At 41.6% G+C, this 19,216-nt stretch overlaps 1 long non-coding RNA gene across 2 annotated transcripts in view; it reads right to left on the bottom strand.

Annotated features, from left to right (window-relative positions):
* The window catches only part of LOC141570659 (uncharacterized), a 55,208-nt gene extending 40,244 nt beyond the window's left edge, over nt 1-14,964 (bottom strand). Inside the window, exons 1-3 of one of the 2 annotated variants that reach the window (XR_016020750.1) lie at nt 14,644-14,964; nt 14,178-14,504; nt 13,154-13,204 (exon numbers count right to left, since the gene is read on the bottom strand). This is a non-coding gene — a long non-coding RNA (uncharacterized LOC141570659). The remainder of the gene's footprint in view (nt 1-13,153; nt 13,205-14,177; nt 14,505-14,643) is intronic. The other variant, XR_016020751.1, reaches the window with a different exon arrangement.
* Nucleotides 14,965-19,216: the final 4,252 nt, after the last annotated feature.

The raw sequence follows: 19,216 nt of genomic DNA, 5'->3' as shown, positions 1-19,216 counted from the left end.
TCCTTTCAACAGTGAACAAGAGCAGCCCAGGTTGCCCAGGATTCATATCCTCCTACAAATTTAGGGACTTTGCTGTGGAAACTTGTGCAACACTTAGTCAGCCCACTGAAGCAAGTCTTGCTCAAGCACCTAGTTAATCGTTCAACTACAACCTCTACATATGACCCAAATGTAAAGTTTATCCAGTCCTCATAAATGAAAAACACACCCTCCACAAAGTTAATGGCCATGGTCTTATAGGCTCCCTCTTCTAAAACAGTAGAAGGGAGTGTTCTTCCCAAAAAGTCACAAGACTGGGGCTCTCAGCCCAGCTTTACATGAGGAGCAAGTCCTAGGTCCAGTGGTGGCATTCCTGATCTTTGCTCTGAGCTGTTTCTTCTCATTCCTAAGTTAGCTAAGTGTTAGGTTAGAGCACCCTAACTTAATCCATCAACAGTATTTTATTTCATGAACCAGAGCCATTGGTGGCACAAACTCTGCAGACACAGCAAAGATCCAGTATTGCTACAGCTCTGCTAGGTGGGAACCACAGCATCGCTAGTGGAATCCAGTGGCGTGGAATGGAGGCTTGAGAGTGAAAGTGTTGGACTCTCTTTTGGCCTTAGATCTAAATACCGGATTCAGCTTTAGGTATTCAGGATATGTGCTCTCCCAGCAGAGCAACAGGATACACTTCTTTCTGCACATAAAGTCATGGCTTTATCGCCAGACACAAGGGTGATCTAGAAACAACAGAAATTGGAAAATGAAAATTAAATTCAAAGGACAGTTAATGACAACTCTGTAAAGCAAAATGGCGTGGCCTAAATAACTCCATCCCACAAGCCAATTCACTTGGTTATCTGAGAGTACAATGAGAAACTCACCACTTCTGGGGACCCAACCAGAAGACCAATTTGTGCAAAACTACACATTTGGTGCAAGTCATATTCTTTTGTGGCACAAGTGCCTGAAACACTTACTCTGAAATTTTCCAGGTCAAAACCGTTCCATAAGACTCTCAGATGTCAGCGATGCACACATCTGGGCCTTACAACAGACATAAACTTCTTTGAAAGGAAAAGAAAATATTTGTCTGGTTCACTGCTACTCCTAAGAAGTCTGGTCGCCTCCAGGATGAGAAAAGTCAGGCTTCTTTCATAAATAAACAGCAATTTTTATAGTCTTTATGTCTAGTATCTACTGTAGCTTTGTTGGATCTATTTTTACCTGTTTGAAAAATGGAAAAATCCATGGATCAAATCCCCTCATCCTTCCACATGCACATAAATATACAAACTTAAATTTTTCTTGCTAAGAGGATTATGGACTCCCTGAAGCTCTTCTGTGAACCCCTAGGATAGCTTAACCAGGAGGAAACTAATGCTATAAAGCATATGAATTCTGCTTTAATGAACAGATAATATCCACACTGCAAGCACTTACTAGAAAATTCAATCAGTTGGTTGGTTCACATGTGAGAAAAGCAGTCTTGAGTATTAGTCAGCTTTTGCTAAGTTGCTGTAGTAACAAGCATCCCCTCAGTGTCTCAGTGACTTTCAACACACGGGTTTCCTTCTCACTTGTGCTACTTGTCCCTCATGAGTCAGCTGCTCCTCTGCTCCTCACTTTATCCATTCAACCCCAGGCTGAAGGCACAGTCTCTCTCTGGACATGTTGATCCTATTGCAGAGATGAAAGTACAGTGACTAAACCTTACAGTGTTCTTTAAAGCCTCTGCTTGGATACAGATACAGCACTTTTGTTCATATTCCATCATCCTTAACAGGTAACATGGCCATGCCTGCCATTGATGGAATGGGAGATATTCTCTTTTCACAGAGTACGCGGGTAAGGGTTACTGTGGAATGGAACCCTGTGGGGTTGGGCCTGATAGAGACAGGCAGCAAATATTTTTATGAAATCATACAATTTACCACATTTGGGGACGTGCTAATCAATATCATAGGTTACAAAGTTCCATCTTTTATTCAAGGCAGGAAACAGAAAGAAAGCAAACCTTACTACCTTAATCGACACCCATCAAAACACTCCTTGAACTGTAATTCAAGGTCATGGCCTTTGGGCTGAGAGTCAATGTCTGAAAGAGGAAGAAATATTACTGTTGAAGACACTACCTATTAGCTATTCAGTGTCCCTGAGAAAATGATACATCAGCCTGCAAATATTCCTCGTCTAGTTTATTGTTTACTACTGGAATAAAAGTTGGCATTTCCTAAAGAACTGATTTGCTTCTTTCTATCAGATGATGAGCCTGAGATATTACTGAAGATTTTCATCTGGCTTCCGTTAGCAAAATGTTTAAACATGTAGTCTGCGATTTCAAGTTGAATTATGTCTTCCTATTTTTATATGGCATCTCTTTGCTCCTCGTGACTTCATTTTTTAAAATAATATTTTGAAGTGTTTTTTTTCTAGTTGGAAAAGTGACCAGACTTATTACAGAAATTTAAGAAAACAACAGAAAACACAAAGGAACAAGAGTTATCCATAACTTCATCTCTCCCCACAAAAAAACAACTCCTGATAACATTTTGGTATGTTCCTTGCAATGTTATATTTATACTTATTTGTATATAAATATATAAGATATGCTTTATTTATTATTTATATTTATATATTTAAATATATATTTAAGAGAATAAAATCACCTCCATTTCTCTTTTCCCTCAAGTTCTCCAAAAGAGACTGGGGACCAACATGGTCTATAGATCTAAATTTAAGTCTTTTCCAAACAGTAATTTTAAAGCTTTTGCTGTCCATTTTTCTGGCTGAAGCAGTAGCCACAGAGGTATGGTGAAGCTGCTTTTTATGTGCTTTTGAATTATTCAGTCTTGAAACGGTGTTTTATAATATTAGTGAAGCCTCATTTTATATACAATACTATAAATAATACCAGGCCACTAAACTGAAAAAAAGTGTTTCATCAAGAATTGCCTAAGTTCAAAGCCCGCGGGACAGGATGAGAATGACAGTTTGCACTCTATTGCGTGGAGAGCAAAGATGTCAGCTGGAAAACAGCAACACTCCCGCCCCCCAGTCTGTGGGTCTGGGTACTCCACGCCACCCTGTGTGTACATGAAAACTTCTCCTGGGAATCTAATAATTCTCGCACTATTATTTCAACATTTACTAGTGTTGTCATTTAAAATACCTTTTCATGTCCTGTAACAATGTCACTCAAGCGTTCATAAGTCAGGATACGCATGCCAGGGCTAATAGACACATCCCCAAATCAATAGCTAGCAGCAGAAGTTAAAGGTAATAAAGCAGCATGGCGTGCTGCGTGCTGACTTAGGAAGGAGGCGACTCTCAGCAGAAATGGACCGTGTGCACCATGAGACAGAGACGGCAGTGCTCAGAGCAGTGCCGTTTGTGACAGCCAAACACTGGACACAGAGCAAACGTCCATCGGGTGGAGCGGGAACTGCATTACGGTACACTCCGCTGACAATGGCGTGCACAGGCAGACGGACGCCAGCTACAGGCTGCAGCACGGATGAACCGTACAGACGTGGCATCGAGCAAAAGAAGCTGGACCCACAAATAAATCCGTACTCCATGACTGTGGTAATATAAACTTCAAGAAAAGAGAGAAGAACAAACTTGAGTGTTTGGGAATGCATGTTTAGGTAGTAAAATTGTGAAGGAAAGCAAGCGAGTGATTTCTAATAAAAGTCAGGGTGGTAGTTCTGTTAGGGAGCATGGGTGGTGCTTGGCGGGGTGAGGGCATCCAAAGGGGACTTCCGGGTGCTGGCAGAGTTCTACCTCTTAGCCCAGACATTGGGCACACAGGCGTCTGCCTTGTGAGAAACCATGAAGTCGTGCGTCTTTGTTTGTGCATTGTGTTGTACCTGTGTTACGTTCCACAGTATACAAGATGACAGATACCATGTGACAGGCTTGTATCCCAAATTGTGACTCTCGTTGTCCTTTGTGCATATCCTCCCCTAACATCTCTCACTTTTAACCCGAGGGGCCTCCTATCGTAAAATGAGAACAAAGATTCGAAGTGTCAGAGGGAGGAGATAGATTAAAACCAGTTTCTCGCCTTCCAGAAATTAGATAAAACTGGGGGTGGGCAGGGGAAGAAGCATCTGGGAGGAGGGAGGGAGATGGCAGGGGAACTGGAGAGTGGGGCCTTCCGCAGAGGTGCAGAACAGAGGGGTCCAGATTGCCCTTGAAGAGTGACCTTCACTACACACACGACTCACACAACAAACTCCCCACCCACAGAAGACGCCCTGCCTGCAACAGTCCAGAACTTCTGTATGAAGACCCAGCACACTCCCCCCAACAGAGGGGAAGGCACTTGGAATCACTATGTGGACATGGGGACAAAAGAGAGACCCCTGTCCACTGACCAAAGGATCCCAAATAGAAGGGGTGGAAATGCACCCATCAGCAGGAGGCCTGGGGACGCCCTCACTGTTACAGACATTTTGCTCCGTGAAGGTCAAGATGACCCTGCTGTAAACTGAGGACGTTAGCAAGGCATCCTCGCCTCACAGTTTTCATGGGCACAATTTGCAACCTTTGACAGAGCTTCCTTTTAACATTGTTGCTTTCCCAAACTAACAACATTTGCACTGAGCTTTCAAAACATATTCACAACTGTTATTTAAACTTAATTCTGTGTTTAAATTATTTCAGTGCTGGCTGTCATTTTCTTTGATCCCCACTCAGTTGTTTGTGGACGCTTTATCATGCACGTGCGTTGAGTGGCCGGCCAGCATTTTTGTTAGCTTTCTGAGCACAGGTTGGTGGGTGGTGGTGTCCTGAGTCATCTATGTGAGGATGCCTTCCTTGAACCTCACACCTGAGCATCATCATGTATCGGCTCCTTTCCTTTCAGAACTCTGTCATTTGTCCGTCTCATCTCCTATTTCATGCTGCAAAAGGGAAGCCTGACTTTAATTTTTTTGTCTGAAACTTTCTGTTTCTGGAGTATGTGTGGGTGATTACTTCTTTGTCATTAGAATTCAAGAATTTCACCAGATGATTTCTAGGTGTTGATCTGTGTTCATTCTTTTAGCCTGGCGCCTGGTGAGAACTTTAGATCTGCAGATGTAGGTCTTTCTCCAGCTCAGAACTGTTTTATTCTGTTATTTCTTTGACTGCCACTCCTATTCCCTGGTTGCCATTTCTCTTTCTGTGACAAGGTTTTCAGAACACTGCAGCTTCGTCGTGTGTCCCCCAGAGCTGTCCTGCCTCTCTGAGCTCTCATTTCTGATCACTTTGTCCTTTCCTGAGTAATCTGCTGAAGTTTACATCCATTCAGGGGTGTTTATTCAAATAGGTTAGTATTTGACCTATTTCCTCCCCTCCAGCTCACATAGATTGACTTTTCCACTGTGTATTTTCGTCAAAGGTGAATTCCACCCACCTGGCACTGAAACAAGAGATATGTTCCTTTCTGCCCCAAGAACAGACTGTTACAATAAGAGCAATGCATGAGTCAGCTGTAGCTGGCAGACTGTCAGAGATCCTGGAACAGCCCTTGTCCTAGCTCTCTTGCATATTCATTGTACATCTGGCATCTGACCTCCAAAGTGCAGCCAAGAGAAAAATCAGAAGCTAGTTCTCTGCTGAGCAATATCATCCAGATGCCCCATTTCTGATGCTGGCATTACACCCAGATTCTTTGCGGGAGCGCCTTAACCATTTACTCATTGGCCATCCAAGCAAGTGATACAATTGCTATTCCAATTACCTGCAAGCAAGAGATGAGTGAAAAAGTCAGCTCTGGCGGGATTTTAGATTGACCTCCAAATTGTGGGATTTAGAGTCATTCCAGGAAGTTGAAATCATGTCAATCATTCCAAGGACAGGAGATGTTTAGAAGAAAACACTTCTTAATTTTTTATCATTTTCTGAGTTACCCCACAATTGCCTCCATAAGGCTTTTCTCTTTAAGGTTCCCTGGTAGCTCTGTCACCCAGTGCATTCAACACAGAAAATGCCAGGCTTTGTGGTTGTAACTTTTGAAATGTAAATGATTTTTAGCGGTCTTCTTTATCTATAAAAGCATCTCATATCCTTTCTAGGAAAGGATATGGTATACATTTAAAGATCTTTGCAACCTAAGTGGACTTGGTTTCACAAACTTGTCAATACAAATGTCCTCACGTTAACACTAGCACTTAAATCTTAGTACTTAAAATTTGGTAAGTTTTCTCGCCTACTCACATGGCAGATCCAGCCTCTTGATGACCTTAGCCAGGTGTTTTAGCCTGTGCTCTCCCAAAAGGCAGAGGCTGAGGCAAGGGCTTATGTGCAGGTATTTTATTTTGGGAAGTAATTTAGGAGTATAATCTGGAGCAAGTAAAATCGAGGGGAAAAAAGCCAACGCGGGGCTGTGCCATTAAACTGACTGAGTGCTGTGTGAAACTGGGGCTCTGACCTCCAGAGCACAGCCACTAGAATGCCCCTCAGAATTGCTTTGCCTAGGATGGTAAAAAGGTAGCATTTCAGTGCCAGCTCCTATCCCCCTATGGTCAAGCATTGCCCTGTGGATGTTGGTTCTCTCACATTTCCAGGATTGTCAGGAGCATGTGTCAGAATGGCTGCATGGCTTTTGCTAGCATCCCAAGAGAGGCTTCAGGGAATAAGGCAAGAGATGCTTGGTACAGTCGAGGAGAGGTGCTGCCAAGGTACACCTGCAGGCAGCTGGTTGCCACAGCAACAACCAGACTGAAATGCAGTCTGAAAGGATACAAAGTAGAGCACAAAACGTGTCCTCTGCACTGGGCATTTGCAAGGAGTGGGTCTTCCCTGTGTCTTTTCAATAGTTACAACTATGGTAACTAGCAGATCCAGTATTATATAGGCATCGACTACAGAAGGGGACCCACCACCTTGTATATGGGGAAAGACGTGGAGATGATGAGAGAGAGAGAGAGAGAGAGAGAGAGAAATAGAGAGAGAGAAATAGAGATAAATATTCTAGTTAATAAAATTAAATGAATGGAACACTTTCTAAATAAATATAAATTTAATATAAATATAAAAGTACATATGCTGGTGGGTACTTTTACCCACACAAACTTAACTCTCACTGAAAACATGGGCAGTAGATATTATCTCTGTTCCATAGATTAGGAAAATGAGTTTCAGAGAAGTAATGCTCCAAAGATTACACCACTAGCAACTAACCATGCCAAGGTTTGGGTTCAGGAAAGTATGAAGAAAAACTACTGCATTGTATGTTACTCAGGATGCTCAGATCTATCAACATTATTTTAACAAACACACTGGTTTCAACATTGTTTCTTATTTAGTTGATTGGTTTTATTTTAACTTCTGTGAGTGCTTCGGGCTTTCTTTCCCATTAGCTGGTGATTAATGTTGTATTACCAATAAGAAAATGAAAATATAAACATGGCAGGGATGGCTTTTGGTAATATGCATGCGAAGTTGATACAAGCCAGCCCTACCATTGCCAAAACAAATAGAAATGTTGCATACATGACATAAAGTGTAATGCAGAGGTGGATTCAAAACTGAGAAGTCAAATAAAATGAGAAAAATAAAAATACAACAGAAACCAAGCTGAGTCCACAGTGACCCACTTGGTTTCTTCCCCAGATTATAGATCCCAGTGGCTTGTGTTCTAATTCCTATATGGGGACAGGGAATGTGTGTTCAGGGCTGAGAAGAGTGAGGAGTTATATCTAAACTATGTGTATGAAATCCAGAGATTTCAAAACTGCTTAATCCTTAACTAGGAAATCGATGAATTCCATCTACCTTCCTAAGGAGGCTAAAGAAGGTTTACAGTTTATCAAAGCTTTTGGAAAGCAAGTTACCTATAAAATATCCAAATTTCAGGTAAGTTCCACACAAAGGCACAAAGTTAAATTACACTATTTAAGAAATAGAGGAACTGCCAGTCAAATATTTAACACAAAATCTACACAAGTCTGTGGACCCCCGAAATGGCATCAACAGAAAGAAATAGATAACTGCTCTGGGGGAAAGAGACTTCCCACAGAATTAAATCATCCCTGACTGATATCAATTCGCAATACAGAATTGCTGAAATGTGAGAAAAATAAACTGCATTGAGGGAGAGTGAGTAGATCTCTCCTTAGAGAGATTTAGCTCCAAAGAACTGCGTATAATGGAATAAGGAAGAAAACTGAAGTAGGTAGGTTTGAAATGACAAAACAGTTAACAGTTTAAAAAATATATATAATGAAGAACAGATCAGTATGAAAAAGGAAGAAGCAGATTTGGAAAGGAGTTAATAGAACTTTTAGAAATGAGAGGGGGAACCATCAAACATTTAAAACTCAATGAATGGCTTAAACAAAGAATCAGAGAGAAAAAAATGTTGTAGTGATAATTGGTGAACTAGAAGACAAATTTGGAGAAACCACCAGAATACACCTGCAAAACAGAGAGATGGAAAAGATGACAGACAGATTAAGAGCCAGGGAGGATAACATAAAAGAATTAAAAATGAACAAACGCATTTGGAGTTTCAAAGGGCAAAAATAGAGAGGGTAAAGCAATAATCCAAGAATTTGTCCTTGAAATTTTTCTAGAACTGACATAAGATTGAAGAATCACAAGTTCCAACATCCAGCTAGTTTTTAAAAAGAAAGAAAGAGAGAGGGAGGCAGGGAGGGAGGGAGGAAGGGGGGCGGGAGAGAGGGAGGGAGGGAGGGAGAAGAAGGAAAGAAAGAAACTCTTACGAGTAATCAGGGAAAAAGGTAAAGTATCTAAAACTAAATTATAAACAGTAAAGTCTTCTCATCAGCAAAAGCTGATACCAGAAGACCATAAAATAATAAAGTGCTGCGAGAAATAACTGCTGGCCTAGAATTCTACATCCAGATGAATTATTTTTAAAAATGAAGGGAACAGAAAAACATTTGCAGGAAAAGTCAGATAAATATTTTCACTCACATGCCCTCTTCAAAATAACTACTGAAAGTGTAATTTAGTAAAAATAAAATTGATCTGAAAAGGATGGTATGGGGTGCAAAACGCAGTAATGAACCCCTCCCCCCAAAAAGATGGACATATTGATGTCTAATAAGCATTTATAGTAAAATAATAATAATAAAATTTTAAATAGGGAATGAGATAAAGCAATGTAGAACTAAAATATCTAATAACAATTAAATAGAAGAATGAGGGAGACTGGAGTTAAGGCATTCTAAATAACTTGTACTTTTCAAAAGTAAAACAAAAATAATTATTAACTTTGAAGTATCAGATGTGCATGCTAAAAATTTTTGAAGGAACTGCTTATAGGTCAGAAAACAGTACAATTTCTATAGCAATAGTGGGAAAAGAAGTACCTGTTAGACATTTATAGATGTCTGTTAAACTGAGGTCAGAGCCCAGAAGTTAAATATGGAGTCAATTTCTAAACCATTAGACAGGACGTGATCAGGCAGGTTGTAAGTGTCCATAGAAAAGGGAAGCGATCTGAAGAGGGGCCCTGGGGCACTGAAACAGGACGCAGCTGGACGAAGGAATCTTGTCCTGCGGATGAAACTGAGGAGGAGGAGCTAGTGAGGTGGAGGAAACTGGGAGAGCTGTGTCCTGGAATCCAAGGGAGTCAGCGACCAACTGTGTCACATGTTTCTGATAGGCCAAGTAAGAGTATGATGGGAATTGGCCACTAGATTTGGTAATGTAGAGGCCATGGTCAAGACACTGAAACGTTTTGAAAAGCACTCATTAGGGCATACAATATTGATGAGGAAATAGGCAAACAGAGAACCATTAACATACCTCTGCATGAAAGGGAACTTGATAAATGACACAGTTTGCATTATAAAATAACAAAAGAAAAAACATTTCGATAAGTGATGCCAGGACTACTGGTTATCCATATGAAGGTGAAATTTAAACAATAAAAATCAATCAATTAACTCTGTCTTTAGATGGGAAAGTATTTCTTCAATCAGTCGTAAAAAGCAGAAATCTTTGATAAATTTGACCTTATTAATGTTTCAAACTTCCTTCCAAGCCGCATAAACAAAGTCGAAAGTTAACCAGCAAAGCAGAAGATCTTAGCAATCTATATGCAAAAGATTGTCCTCAAGATTGTCCTCAATAGGAAAATGTAAATAACTCAGTAGAAAAAAGTGGCAAAAATATATGTGGATAATTTGCAAAAGAGGGAAAACCACGTAGTCCATAAATATGAAAAAGATTAAAATGCTTAGACCTGCTAGTTATCAGGGAAATGCAAGTGAAAAAAATAAGATATAATTTCGTACCCAGAAATCTGACAAAAATTAAAGTATGCCAGTGGAGAAACAGGAACCACAGTAACTGCCACTGGGAATGAGAACTGGTACAACCACTTGGGCAATAGCCATCGAAGTTGAAGATTTGCAGCTCATACAATGCAACAGCAGCACTCCTAAGTACATTCCTCAGAGGAACTCTCACATCCACGCATAAAGAGACTGAAGTATGTTCATATGTCAACCTGTATAAAACTGAGGTATTAGAAATGATATAAACACTCACCAGGTCAATTAACTAAAATATGTTCTAGAAATGCAATATTACACAGCAGTGAACATATAACCTAGAACTGTACAAATCAATGTGGAAAAAGCTCAAAAGCATAACTTAGAATGAAGACAAGAAAAGTTGCTGAAGGATAGTATATTATAATAACATTAACATAAAATTTATAACACAAAAGTCAGTCTAACATTTCTCGTGAATGCTAACGTAAGGACATCGATGAGAACGAAACCCTCCAATTTCAGAGTAGTTCATGCCTCTGGTGGAGAGAGACAGGGAAATGATATCAGAAGAGTCCAAAGAAGGCTAGAACTGTATCCGTAATGTTAGCTCTTGACAGATCTTTGAGATATGCAAAACAGTTAAGTGGTTAAATGTTAATCTGTATAATTACGGCAATGGCTACATGAGAGCTTCTAATCTTATTTCTGGCACTTTCCTGCGTGTTTGAGATTATTCTATGAAAAAAATAAAAGTAAGCATGATGGAAAGTATGGGAAAGGGAGTGATTGCAGAGATTAATAGATGGAGATCTCAATAGAGGCCAAAGATAGAGGTCTTGATTTGAGAGTTAATATTGATTGTTGTTTCACAATGAATTATCCACAGCCTATGACTGGAAACCCATACAATTCTCCCAAGGAAGTAGGAGCCAATTCAAAAATTATGTCCTTTTCTTGGTTTTACCGGAAAACAGCTTTCAATTTCACAGACATTCGTATTTATGTATATAGGAAGCCTACTTTCCAGATACAAATCTCTGAAAAGAATTTTTATGATTAACACAAGTAAGTCATAAACTAAAATTAGTGCATTACTAATGTTTTCCAAGGATTCTAATTCGGTACTCAATTAGAAAATTTGTTTACCATCCAGTTCAATACTGCAAAGCTTCCAATATGTATGTGTTCCAAATAACTGCAGAACTTCATGGCTTAAAGCAACAATAACAGCTATTTTGCTCACAACTCTGTAATTTGGGCAGAACTAAATGGAAATAGCTTGTCTCTGCTCCACTCAGCAGCAGTAGGGGTAAGTTGAAGGCCAGGCACTGGAATCATCTGAAGACTCATTCACTCACACGTCCGGTGGTTGATGCTAGTGTTGGCTCACACTATAGCTGAGGCTTTTGGCTGAAACATCTACACGTGTCTTCTCTTTGTTGCCTGGGATTCTGCATAACATGGTGGCTGGTTTCCAATGACAAGAATCCTGGGAGCGCGAGCCAAGGCCCACATTGCTTTTTACGACATAGTCTCCGAAGTCCCATAATGGCATTTCCTCCACATTCAGTTGGTCAAGACAGTCACAGAATTCAAGGGACCAGAAACATGGCAATGTCCATTGCTGGAAAATACAGCATGTACAGACATACAGAGCAGCGATCCATACAATCCCTTCCAACTCAGTAATTTTCTGAAAGAATATCTCTATGACTCTGTGTGTGTGTGTGTGTGTGTGTGTGTGTGTGTGTGTGTATCCTCAGTACTCTCAAGCTAATCATGGTTTACAGTTGCTATTTTTTCTTTTTAATTTTAAATTACAATTTGATAATTAGCCCATAATTATCTCTTTAGTTTGGTGTAGGTTATTTCACGTACATTAATCGTGCATTAATCATGCATGTTTATGTCAACAATGGTTTCGGTATATAGTTTTATAATAATTGGAAATTAAGATGTATACACGGTGTTTTAAGTATGAAGCATCAATAGAAATGTGAGCGATCACCCCAAATGGACCTCACACATGAATTATGTGCTGCTCATGAATTCATGCTCTTGTAATAACTTGCAATATATTATCAAGTGTCATTAAAGTATTTTTAAGTTTATAAGCATTTTATAAAGTAAATGGATAAGCTCGTCTTGAAACTTATTTAGCTCTTTGTATAATTATTAAAGTGAATTATTTTTCATTTGGAAGTCGGAGTGGGGAGGAGCGAGACTATAGTGCTTCCCGCCCCCCCCAGGTACCTCAGGTGGGTGCTGAGCAAGGTCTGCTGAACCAAACTGAAGTTGTAGAACTCATTCATTCATTCATTCATTCATTCACTTATTTATTCACTCAAGACAGTTGAGGAAGGTGGAAGAGAGGGGGAACCAAGGATGACCTCAAGGCTTCAGACTTGGGCGACTGAGTGAATAGTGCTGTTTTTCTAAGATGGGGCAGACAGCAAGAGGGGCAGGTAATAACCTCTCCAAGATGGTGACTTCGTCTGTACAATGGGGGCAACCTATGTACCCTGCCAACCTTCTTATCAGCATTGCTATTTAGATCTTAAGATCTCCCTACACTAAAGAGGTGCCAACATGTGTCATATTTTGGATGAGTCCCTCTCTACCTACACTGGGCTTGGGTTATCAACAGCTAAGACACTCACTCCCTTCACCAACCAATGGTAGGAACCAGGGAAAAATAAGGAGAGCATGGGGAAAACAACTGATTCTCCACTTAACAAAAATAAAACTTTAAAAAACACATGCACAAGACTGTGTACTCTTGCTAGATTTGGTGAATAAGACCTGTGATATGACTCCATCTTGCAATAGTAATAATGGGCTATACTGATCTGTCCCCTTGTCCACTTATTCACCAGAAGTATGTAAATATTGTAAAACTGAGGAAAGAGAAAGAGCGTGAATGACTGTACCTCAACACGACAGGACCTGCAATCTCAGGCTCATGACTTCCCATCTTCAACCTGCAAAACAAAAATCTTATACAAAAAATCTTATCAAAGCATATGCATTCCTGACCATCACCTGCAGCCCACTTACTGCAGAACCCCAGTCCACCAATTATTTGATGACTTTGAGAGTTCCAATCCATTTAATTCTATGACTTTTTCCTTATCTATCACTCTTCTCAAGTCCCCACTTCCAGCTTTACACAGTTTAGGTTTCGTGTGTCCCTTGCTATAGGGCCTCTTTACAAGCATCTCTCACTGCAAGATTCTCTACTGGCAGATCCCCACGAGAGCCGACCACCCACCTCTTCTGTGCGTGCACTCAGAACGCGAACACCACTAGAGAAGAATTCCCACAGTCATGACAACTCGTCTCACCTTAACTTTGTGACCATGTATCATCTCAAATCAGCGCTCAGCACTGGCCAACAAGCCTGTCCTAGTTCCCTAGCAATTTTACTTTCCCGCTTTCTGAGATGCTGTCACAACTTCTTCCTCATCAAACCTCCGAAAGCATCCCAACCACCTAGGCTGACAGCATCACTATGTGCTCCTTTAAGAAAACGAGAACTATCAGGTGAGAGGTACCTGTCTCCCTCATTATCAAATCCAGCTCTCTCCTGGCATCCACACACATATGCTCTATCTCCCGTCCAGTTGCAGGGGATGAATCATCCCTGATCTTATCAAAGCTGCCTGAGCTCTCCATTCTCTCCTCTTCACCCACTCAGGAACTATATCACTACAATTATCCCCTACAGTTCTATAAAGTGTTCCATTATCTCTCATTTAAAATACCATATCCCAACTCCACGTTGCCTTCTAACTCCTGGCTTATTCTTAGCTCCCTTTTATGGTAAAATTTATCAAAAATGTTTTCTAAACTTACTGGATTGCTTTCCTCGTCTCATTCCCTCATAAGTCAGTAAAATAATTTTCATGTAATTTAGTCCCACCACATTTTTTAGGTAAAGAAGCTGAGACCCACCTTCCTTGTGTAAAGGTTCCCACAGCTCATCAGTGGCAAAGGCAAGACTAGAACGTCTCTGAATTCCTGTGCCTTCTCGGATGTCCCCACCACACACACACACACACACACACACACACACACACACACACACACACACCCCTTTCATCTCACCCCTTATCCTGCTGACTTCAGTTCATTAGAAATGATGTCAGAAGGGTTTTTCAACCCACATTTCCCCGGAATAGACCCAGGTGAGCCAATCACTCACGTCATCGGCTCCTCCGCAGTCCACGCCCACGTTCAGGCCTTCCACACCTCCGCACAGGTTCCACAGGTATCTGCGCACTCGAGAGAGGTAGAAATGTGAGTTTGCCATTCACATTATCTTCAACATCCCTTGTTTCCCCAAGCTCAAATTGAATAAATCATAGCTGCAATTTAACTCTTAATCAAGAGGCCCTTGAGTCTGACTTCGGAGACTTACTTTTATGGCTCCTTATGTGTCAGGTATGAAAATGAAGAATGTCTTTCTTGCTCCGCAGTGATGCTCACACGCAGTAAATCATAGAGGCCTGGCAGTGAAATGAGACTATATTTCAAGATGTCAAATGCTGAGGGAGGGACCGGGCCCAGCGGCAGCAGGGACAGAAGAGGAGGGTGCAGGAGGCAAAGCTCAGAAGCTCAGGTGTTGGGGAAACATGCATTCTGGAATCCAGGCTGACGCTGAGTAAAGAGGAGGTGTTTCACTCTCAGTGTTTTCTTAGTAACAGTCCTGGGGCAATTGAGCACAGCATCCACAGGCCGGGAACCCTGTAATTGGAGGGGAAGGCTTCAGTTGCACAAACCAAAGAGGAATCTAGTCCCTGCCTTGCAGTCTGTTGGGGTCCCATGCACCACGCTGTCATTCATACAGTTGAGATTATTACCTTGGCCAATAATATACCTTTTCCAAGTGTCCCCCAAGGTGCCATCCCTCACACTCACACTCATCATTCTCTTCGTCCCTGTACTTTCTGGCCCCACACTTAGTTTGCATGAGCAACTTCTGGCATCATCTTACTTTGGTTACCAGGATACGTAACCCACTTTATGATAACTGCCTACAAGCTCAACCCTAAAAGCCCTTCTGATTTTACCGATAAATCCAGAAGAATCCTGCTGTCTTTCATAGTTCCCCAGGTCCTCCATTCTCCTATACTTTGTCTAAATTGGTGGGGGCGAGACGGAGTGGAGAAGAGCTCTCACAGAAGCTTCTTCAGAAAAAATGGAAAGTTTAGTTAACCAACTTTTCAGTTATGAATATCATTATAGAAATCCAACCTACACTAGCTGAACAAAATAAATCGTCTTTGTCTCCTACAACACAAAGTCCAGAGGTAGGCTTTCCAAGGCTAGTGCTATAGCTCCATGATGCCATCAGAAACCCTAGTTTCTACTTATTTTCTGCACAACCATCCCTTAGTGAGTGCTTCTTGCCTCATGGACACAATATGGTCGCTTTACCTCCCACATCACATCTGAGGTTCAGGAAACATAAAGAGAAGGATCTTCTGCTGGTCTTGGATAAGCGCATTCATGCCTCTGAGCTCAACTGGTCCATGATGGCCTCACTGTGATGGTTGGCTGGCTGTCAGCAGGAGTGACAAAGTTAACAGCACTACCTATCTCTCATCATCCAGCACACTAGCCTGAGCTCTTTTCACACGGCAATGGTCACAGCTTTTCAAGAGACGGTCATTTCCAATGTGCAAGCACTTTTCAAGCCTCTGCTTTTACTTCACTGGCCGCTTCCCATTGGCCCAAGCAAATCAGAGTCCATGTGGGGAGGACATGATGTAGCGATGGAAAGAACGTGTTGCCTTTATGCAATCTACCACATTATCCGAAGGAATTTGCATTATACCAGTTATAACCTACTTTGTTCAAACAAAAATTAATCATTTATAAGAAAAATCTTAATTTTAAATAATTTTATTTACTTATACACATTTTTGTTAATAAGCGTGTTTTCATTCTCCTTAGGTAAAACACTTAATGAGAGTAGTAGCACCACATCATTGTTCTATTTAAGTATCAGTTTTGGAAAAGTTAAGGTTATGTCAAAAGCATGTCCCTATTTGTACAATTCTCATAAACCTTTTTGTGCCTCAAGTGAGGCCTTTAGGCATTTGGAGAAAGCAGGAAGGGCCCTTCTCTAACCAGGTGCTCAGAAAAGATGGGGTCTGACCCTGGGCCCACCTGGCAAACAGAACGCGTGGAACAATTTAGGAGAAAGGTGGGGCAGGGAGGGTGACACGGACAGCATTGCCTGAATTTTTCAGTGTCATTCAGGGGAGTCCCCAGGAGACCTGAATGACTTAGGAGACCAAAGATCCAAGCAGGTGTGGTCATTCTCTGCTGCATTTTGTCAAAGGTCCTTGCACCTTTTCGGTCATGATACTTGGCTAGCTGAACTACAATTGTCCTCTGAACACCCAGTCTCAGCAGCCGTTTCTCTTAGCCATGAATCCTCAAAGGCCATCCTGGCCTTAGAGGTCTGCCCCACCCTAAAATGTTCAGTGGGTTCGCTTCTTGTTTTTTAGGCTCTCCAGTAGATGTCTCCTCAGAAAATCCTTCCCTGCCTGGGAACCTCCAGTAGCCTCCAACCCCTCCCTGATTTATTTTCATTCAATTGTTTATTGCTAGCTAATATTTTCTTATTGTTCAATTAGTTGCTTGACTGATTTGCTTCTCTAATTAGAAACGTGAGTCTCAGAAGAGCAGAAATGGCCGAAGCGTCATTCACCAGCAACTAGCACCGCGCTTGGCACTTTGTGGGTGCTCAGCAAATATTTGTTGAATGAATGACTGTCCCCAGTGATTTCTTTGAAGTCAAAGTCCATATTTTAATCATTTCAGAAAAAGGAAGACGGAAAAAGGAGAAGTGAAAGGGTAGCCGTACCAGAAGTTTCCCACCTATGTCTCATTGGCCAGCTTGTGTCATGCATCCACCCTGAGCTGCACGGGAGGCTGAGAAATGGAGTGTCTGACTAGGAATGAAGCTTCCCAGACAGTCGGGGTTCATTTAGCAGTGAGAGTAGGAAAGAATTTTGGCAGGCAGTGAGGCAAAATTGGCTTTTCTGAATTGGCCTGGGTTGTTACCAATAGCAGAAATGGTTTTGAGAGCTTGTCTCTTGATGCCACCAAGAAGAAAATCCCACCCATTGTAAGATATAGAGAGAGAGGGTGGTGCACACCTACAAAATTTGTGGTTGGCCATCAGTCCAGCTGCGAATAGCAGTGGAAAGAACAGGTAGGAGGGACATGGAGACATAAGACTGAAAAGAAGAGAGAAAGCCTCTCTCTCAGAGCTTCTATCCTCATGCTCAGCATCTCAAAAGCTTCTAGCCCCTTCTTCGTGGCCCTTGACTCCAGTACCCAATGCCAGTCCTCACTAACCTACCACCACCCAACCTGTGACTACAACCTTATACACTGCTGCCTATGCTGCTAATGACCCTTCGGAGGTGTCTGGACACAGCTGTCCTCCCCAGTACTGTTGCTGCTATCACCGCTGTGACCTCAGGATTGTAGATGTTGCCCTTCCACTTTGCCACTTCCTCCAGCACAAAGGAGAGGCTCTTGCCATATTCTCTCTAGTACAGCTGAGAAGAGGACTTAATGGCAATAATACAGAGGGAAAGCAACACAGATAGTAGCTTACTACTACTAAATAGGCTATACAGACCCATCCTGATTTGCACCTGGCCTGCTATCACATGACCAGGAAACTCACCTCCATCAGTGGAAATTCATCCAGAGTCCCTATGCCCAAGAGTGCAGGCCAAGCTCAGTTCTACCCATAGAGCAAGAAAACACTTTCTGCCTCAAATCTAAGATCTATGATTGCAGGTCAGACCATTTATCCCCTTCCAAGGAAGCTCAGCCCCATCCACAGGAGAATAGTGGGACCCTAAGGCCTTATGGAGACAATTATATAGCAGCGCAGTATCATTTCCATTCTCAAAATCTGGGTCATTCATTCTGAGTGTGGAGAACAACAGGAGGCTGCAGCAGGTCAGTCTACTTCCTTTTCAGGTTATCTTCATTAGGGCTCATAAACTCTAGGGTTGCTCCAATCTTGCCCATTGTATGCCCCCTTACCCCACGCTCCCTTATCCCAATTTTCAGACCACCACCCCAGTTGCCCAATGTACCCTAGCCCAAATCTTTCCAACTTCAATGTTTTAGAAGCTCTGACCCCACCCATAATTTCCACCTTGGTCTGTCACAGCCATAAGTCATAGATAAGCTTGTCATCTACAGGTATTTAATGTGTAGCTTTTATGAAAAAGATGATTAGGAAAATGAGGGTTAAAAATCAACCAAAAGGGGCAGCCGGTTAGCCCAGTGGGTTAGAGCGTGGTGCTAATAACACCAAGGTTGCCGGCTCAATCCCCTCATGGGCCACTGCGAGCTGCGCCCTTCTTAAAAGGAAAAAAAAAAAAAGAATTACCCAAAAGTACTGTGCATGAGAGATAACATGAGTCACCAAGGATGGTTCAAAATAACTAGAGGGACAGGACAGTTAGCAACACAGCAACTCCAGCATCCCAGCAATGGTTGCCTGCAAATCCAAAGATAGCAGCTCACCAAGAAATAACAGGAAGGCAAAAGTAAAGGCAGATATTTATAAGGTTTGGGGGTCTGGGTTCAAGTGACTTAAGGCAGTTCTTTCAATGTAGAGATCTGATTTATACTGGGCAAAATTCATGTTGTAAGAGTTTAGGATGGATGGACAAGGTAAGGGTCTTAAAGCAAGTCTGGATACATATGTAGTTGTTTGATCATTGAGCTGTTTGCCTAGATGAACAAACTATTGCCTGAATAAATTGGTTTTAAGAGACTTTCTGATCCAACCAGTGAAGTTATGTATTGGTTTACAGTCTCATCTTTCTGGGCAAGAATTCCCTGACACAATTTAATACTTATATTGATACATATGTGGTCTCATTTCTCAGTCTAGGTAGCTGAGGTCCACATGTGTAAGTGGTCTCAATCCAACACTGAACAAGAAT

This window comes from Rhinolophus sinicus, chromosome 3, assembly GCF_057876585.1.
Source record: "Rhinolophus sinicus isolate RSI-liver-muscle chromosome 3, RSI-T2T, whole genome shotgun sequence".
Classification (NCBI taxonomy): Eukaryota; Metazoa; Chordata; class Mammalia; order Chiroptera; family Rhinolophidae; genus Rhinolophus; species Rhinolophus sinicus.
This window is presented reverse-complemented; position numbering and strand designations above follow the sequence as displayed.